We start from the raw sequence: 7,500 nt of genomic DNA on the forward strand, positions 1-7,500 counted from the left end.
ACGTCTTCTCCAGGGCTCTCTTCTTCCGTGAAATGCATTTAAAAGATTTTTTTTCTCATAATATATTCTGGAATTATTGAACGTAGTTGGCGAGATATATCAAGGGTGTTTGTGTTTAGAAAGGCTTCATACTGATTTTTATTTTCTCATCCACTGGCCAAGGGTGCCTTTTCATCCGTTTAAAGGTAATAGTGATAATATTAATTCTAAAAAAAAAGTTTATTTACATATTTTCATTCATTTTTCATTTAGTCATTTATATATGTATTTATTCATCTATTTATTTATTTCTTTTATATATTTTTCTTAATTTTTTGTCATTTATATATGTATTTATTTATTTATCAATTTATTTATTTATTTATTTAGCTATTTATTAATTAGTTTATTTATTTGTTTATCTATTTATTCATTTATTTATTTATTTATTCATTTATTTATTTATTTATTTATTTATTTACTTATTTATTTATTTATTTATTTATTTATTTATTCATTTATTTGCTGATTCATTTATTTATTTATTATTTATCTATTTATTTATTTTATTTTTATTCTTTTATTCTTTTATTTATTTATTTATTTATTTATTTATTTATTTATTTATTTATTTATTTATTTATTTATTTATTTATTTATTTATTTATTTTTGTTTGTTTATTAATTCATTTGTTTGTTTGTTTGTTTATTGATTTTTGTATCATAAGTGTGGAGGGAAGGCTAAGAAGGGTAACTCTAAACTGTGTCCGAAGCCTTGTCCTTTACAAAGGATTACAAAGGCGGAGCATGCCGACAGGAGACCTTTTGATCCATATCTAGGTCGGATGCAAAAAAAAAAAAAAAAAAAAAAAAAAAAAAAAAAAAATTAATAATAAATAAAAAAAATAATAATTTAAATAAAAAATAAAATAAATAAATAAATGAATAGGTAAATTTGAATAAAAAACAGGTAAATAGTAAATTATAATAAATTTAAATATAACTAATAATAAATGAAAATCAGACAGACAAATTATAACAAAAACAAAAACAAATAATATAACATAAATTATAATCATTACAGCATCTTACTTAGGTATTTATCTAAATGATTCTTAAAGCTTCGAACTGAACTACATTGCACTACCTGTGCAGGAAGTTTATTCCATTCATTAACTACACGGTTGGCAAAGTTGTTTCTACCTACTTCCAAATTGAATCTATTTCCGGACAGTTTGAGACCATTGTTTCTTGTCTGATTCTCATTCAATGTGAAAATTTGGTCACTTTTGATGTTGTCAATTCCCTTTAAAATCTTAAAGACCTGTATCAAGTCACCTCTGAGTCTACGCTTTTTTAGGGAAAACAGATTCATGTGCTTAAGTCGATTTTCGTATGATTTATTTTTGATATTTGGAATCAGTTTTGTGGCTCGCCGTTGTACTTTTTCCAGTCTGTCAATGTCTTTAATGAGATTCGGTGACCATACGGAAACAGCATATTCCAAATGTGGACAAACTAACGATTTATATAGCTTGTTAATGAGTGATGGACTTTTGAAATCAAAAGATCGCGCAATCAATCCCAGAATCTTATTTGCTTTCTCAGAGGCTGAAATACACTGCTTGGATGATTTGAGGTCGTTACTGATAATTACGCCGAGATCTTTTTCACTATCCACTTTTGTTAACGAATTTCCAAATAACTTGTAATAGTACTTACTGTTATTTTTACCTATGTGCATTACCTTGCATTTACTTGTGTTAAATTTCATTAGTCACTTTTTAGACCATTGCTGTAATTGATCTAAATCTTCTTGAATATCTAATTGGTTTGAGTGATCATTTGCCACTCCGCACAGTTGTGTATCATCAGCAAATTTGGAAACAGTAGATTTTAGTCCATGGTCTATATCATTTATATATACTATGAATAGAAGTGGCCCAAGAACGGAACCCTGAGGAACTCCACTTGCAACACTTTTCCATCCAGAAGTTTTTCCATTTAAAACAACTCTCTGTTTTCGACCTTTCAACCAATTACTAGTCCAACCTAATAGGCTACCACTTATTCCATGCAAAGCTAATTTAGTAAGTAGTCTTTCGTGTGGGACGGTATCAAAAGCTTTTGCAAAGTCTAGATATATTAAATCTATATTTCTTTTGTCATAATTCGAGATAACTGTGTTGTAGAATTCGAGTAAGTTAGTCACGCAAGAACGTTTCCGTCTGAAACCATGCTGGCTATCATTTATCAAACGGTTACTTTCTAAATGATATTCGATATCATCTCTAATGACAGTTTCCATAATTTTCCCTACAATCGAAGTCAAGCTTATAGGCTTGTAGTTTCTTTTTGTCACCTTTTTTGAATATGGGAGTAACATTAGCTAGGTTCCATTCTCTTGTGACATCTTCGGATGTGATGGATTTCTTGAAAATAATTTCTAATGGCACAACAATCTAATTTTTCATTTCCTTTGAGATTCTTGGGTACCAACCGTCAGGCCCTGGTGTTTTATTAACTTTGAGTTTGTCTATACACCTATGACATATGCTCTTCCAAAGCCATAGACGCATCTAACATTAGCTAGTTCTAATACACTTATACGTTTTGGTTTTATCTTCTGAAATAATATCCAAATCAACGAATGCTCAATTTTACTCCTTAATACCCTTTGCAGAAGTAAAAGACTCGGAGTAGTTTAATTCTTTTCCAATAAAGTGGGGAATCTCAGTTGTAACTTATGATGTCAACTCTAGCAACTGAATAAGGGATCTGCGACATCAATCAATCAATCAATCAAATCAGCCATCCTAAGTCTATTGTTGAACAAAGGCCTCCTTCATAGGATTCCATGATTTACACGACCGCGCCATCCTCTGCCACGTTACTCCTACAAACTTCTCTATCCGGGAGTCCACACCTTGATGTGGTGGATAGGCTTGAGAATCTTAAGGATTACAAAAGCTATGTTGTTAGAGATGAAATCTATGACATAACAGTTGTCAATTTTCAGACAACTTTTTTCGATATCTAAGTTCTATTCTATTATATAATTTTTATCTATGTTCTCAATTATATTTTGTTTTACATTTTTTTTTTCTTAATTATCTATTTATTCATATTATCTATATCTATTTATTCCTACTTTTTATACAATTTATATATTATTTCATCTATTTGTTTATTTTCTATTTATAAATTTATTGTAATTTAGTGTGGCGTAGAGTATGGTTGAAAGTGTTGTAGAATGTGTGTAGTAGTGCGGTACGAAATTGAGACAATACAAGACGAGATGAAGAATTATGATAGTTGAGGTATGTGTTGTGATAAAAATAAAAAATAAATAAAATCAGTGATGCAAGATATAGGTTTTGCATTCAAAATGAATGGTCCAATTACGCTAGGGAGTAGGCTCAGGCCAATAAAGGTTCAGACTCATTATATTATTCCTTGTGACGTACCTTATACCTTTCCTGGATAAAGGCTGCCGCAGGTAATTAATGGTTATCAGCAAAATAATTTTTTTTTTTAATTATGTAGTAAGAAATATGCAATGAAATCTTTAGCATAAATGAAATTTATACCATTTACAGAAAGCATTTAACTCGTCAGTATATGGCGGAGTGAAAGGAAAATATGACTTTTGATAAATCATAAGAAATACGTGCATGTACTCAAGGCAAAGAAGTAGTACATTTATTTTCAGCCATCTAACAAAGACCGTTCTACTTTTATTATTTTGTTCGGTCTGCTCACGTGGAAGGAATTGTTCAGCTGAGAGGAGTGTCATAGTCAAGAAAAAGCCTTACATTCACATTCCTCTTCTCGAAAGACTGATAATCAATTATGCCTTACAATCCTGGAAAGGACATTACAATAATTCGGTCGTTTTCTGTCAGTTTGCATAGATGACCCGCCCCTCAACTTAGACCTCTCCCTCTGTATCTAATTAGTGGAGTAGTTTTGCAACTCATCATGATACCACTGTTGCCCAGTTAAAATTCTATCGCAAGTTTTATCACATTCTTCTGTATGTAAAACTATAGAACGTTTCATATGAGGGAAGAAAATGATCACTGGCAATCTTTCTTACAACTGTCTGATTATATATATATATATATATATATATATATATATATATATATATATATATATATACATATATATATATATATATATATATATTATATATATATTATTCTTTGTTACCAAACATTAGATTTCTTCAAAATACGATTATAATTAAATATTTTTCTTTTCTAAACAGGAATTAAGATAAGAACCTTAATTAATAATGATGATTGTAATCTCAATGAAAACTGGGTATATGCAAATTCTAAAAGCGACAAGTAGAATAAAAACATCGTAATAGTTTCATGACATATACCCGGTATGTTGAATTGCGTTGATGAAACAGCGCATTTTGTACGATAATACCAATTGGTATTCCTTAAAAAGTGCACGTCAGGAGGAGAACACTTTGCCCAGATGTATTATCATTATATTTTCTGTTTTTTTTTTCCTTTTCTTTTTTTAATTCGTTTACTTTTCTGAGGAAGTAAGAAAAGACTATTACGATTCTTTTTTTAAATATTGTTTATTATATTTACTTTGTTTTATTCTACGTTATAATTTTGGTCTAATTTCATTAAAAGATCAATTATTTTACTATATCTTTTCCGTTTTTGACGTTTTTTGAAATACTGTAGGTAGACAAAAAGTAAAGTTTATCAATTCAGCAAATTTGCACTGTGCAGACGTTTGGACTAACATTTATTGATTTTCATCAGCTCTGACTTGTATATCGGTCGACTAAAATTCTATTCTGACACAAGCCAAAATCTGGGTAAGATCACCCACATCTACGATTGTATGTATTTGTGTTACCATTTCTTTGAAATTTAAATATTCATTATTGTGTAAGCCTATTTTTCTCTCTCCATTACTGCCTCGGTCCATCCGTCTGTCTCCTCTGCATAATAACTCACATAGCCCTAACTTTTCAGCCCAAATTAGTGTGGTGATCCTTAATTGCATAGAGACCATTATCACTTTGGACATCAGTTTTAATCTCATTTTGGCCTCCACAGCTACATATTTCTTCTGCCACAACACGAGTTTAGTGTCCCCCCATCCACCAACCCTAGAAAAATAAAAAATATATAAAAAAAAATATTAGAAGTGAAATAAAAAGTATTCAGTGTTTTCTACATCCTCTTCCTCACCAGGAGACCCTCATCTCCGCTCCTTACCTCAACTCTCGCAACGCTAACCCTACCTCAAAATTCCCCCCTCCAGCCTTCAAAAAACTTCTCCACCCTGCCTATTCCCAACATCTTCAACCTCACATTTTGTCCTTTGATAATTAGGTCAATAAAATTGGCCTCTTGATGGGGGACGCCCTATGGAAACCAATACGATGGGTCTTCTCGGCGGTAGAATCTGCAACTCCAGTTTGGCAGCTTTTACGAGTTGTCTGTGAAATTTATGTCGCCGGGGGAGGAATTTATTGTCCCGAGGTAGGATGGATCGCAGAGTGGCGACAGATGCGAGGGGAAGAACACGCGGCTGGGTGATAGAGGGAGTGTAATGTGATTTAAAGGACTTTTTCACCGCGGTTTCATTGGTGCAAAGGAAGAGGAGGAGGAGGAGGAGGAGGAGGAGGAGGAGGAGGAGGAGGAGGAAGATGATGATGATGATGATGATGATGAGGAGGAGGAGGAGGAGGAGGAGGAGGAGAAGGAGGAGGAGAAGGAGGAGGAACTAAGGAGGAGAACGAAGAGATGAGGAGGAAGACGAGGAAAAGGATAAGGACGAGTAGGAGGACGAGGAGGAGAGAAGGAGGAAGAGGAGGAGGAGGAAGAGGAGGAGGAAGATGTGAGGAAGTGAGGATGTAATGGGTATAAGAAGTGTAAGATGGAAGGTGTAAGGTAGAGGAGAAGGAAAATGAGGTCGGAAGGAGAAAGAGAAAAAGGAATTAGAAACAGGAGGCGAAAGGTGGAGTGTTGTAAAGACGGAGAAGGGTAGAGAGGAGGAGAAAAGGGTGGAAAAAAAGAAGGGGGAAGGACCAGGGAGAATTTTTTATTTTACCACAAAACAAACTAATTCAGCTGAGGAAGAAACTCCCCCAAACTCCCATAAAAGTTCATGGACATGTTTACTGACCTAACCATAAACTTTCTAAACCCTATAGATCCTCTGTAAATGTTGGCCTTGAATATACTGTACTACCATTGTTCTATCTACTAGAAGGCATCACTGCCTTTGTTACTTGAAGAAAAAAAAAATTAGTGATTCTTATGATGAAAGGTACAAAACCTCTTGGAGAGAAGGGTCATTGAACAATGGAATCAGATATAAAAAATCGTCTTACGGTACCGAGGGAAGGAAAATTGCAAAAACGACGATAATGGAAGCTGTGATAGAGGACCTGACTGCTGAACAGAAAGACGATTACTCACCTCAGAGGAGGATCAAACCCAAAGATTAAATTCGCTTTTGACTCGATTAGATTCTCAATAAGGTCTTACCTCGGTCGAGTCTGTATTTGAATTTTACGACTATACTGGCAATTGCCAGTCAATTTTAATCACTTTAGGGAGATAAACATGGAATAAAGCTGTTAATCTATCGTGATTATTTCTTTGGAATATCTTTCTACTCGACATTTACTTTGGCTTCTGTCATGCGATTCTAATAAGCCCAGAACACATAATATAGGCGTCATATGGTTAGCTTGTATATTTCAAAGAGTCTGGTTTTATACATTAATTTTCATACCTACGTACATACATACATACATACATACATACATACATACATACATACATACATACATACATACATACATACATACATACATACATACATACATACGCACACACACACACACACATACATGCATACAGTACATACATACATACATACATACATACATACATACATACATACATACATACATACATACATACATACATACATATATACATACATACTACAAGTTATATAACTATACACATATACATGCATAAGGTATGTATACAATGAGAGGAAATAGAGAACAATTAATCAATACCGATTCTATATATGACACATGCTCTTGAATATTTACGAAAAAGGTAACGATGATAAAATATAGGATGAGATCAACCACAATGCTCATTTATCAAGAAAATGGAAAAGAAAGGGAATGTTAGTCTTAAAGAAGTGGTGAATGACCAAAAATCACAATTTTCAGATATTGAGCATAACTGTAATATTAGAAAATAAAATAAATGCAAGACTTAAAAGTGAGCGAAGGAGAATCAAGATTTATTTATAGGTGCTAGAAGACATGGAGAAGGCGTTCACACTCAAGTGAAGGAAAGGGACATTGGTTGTTGAATGAGGCGTTCAATGATCTCTACAGACACACATTTTTACTACTTCTTACCATATAGAACACAAGTTTATGTCTATTGCCACGTTGGCTTTTCAAAAATTTGGGGATGGAGGGCCAACTGGCTCGAGCATCGC

The sequence above is a fragment of the Oratosquilla oratoria genome, chromosome 27 (genome assembly GCF_046742065.1).
Source record: "Oratosquilla oratoria isolate Oo_2021 chromosome 27, ASM4674206v1, whole genome shotgun sequence".
Classification (NCBI taxonomy): domain Eukaryota; kingdom Metazoa; phylum Arthropoda; class Malacostraca; order Stomatopoda; family Squillidae; genus Oratosquilla; species Oratosquilla oratoria.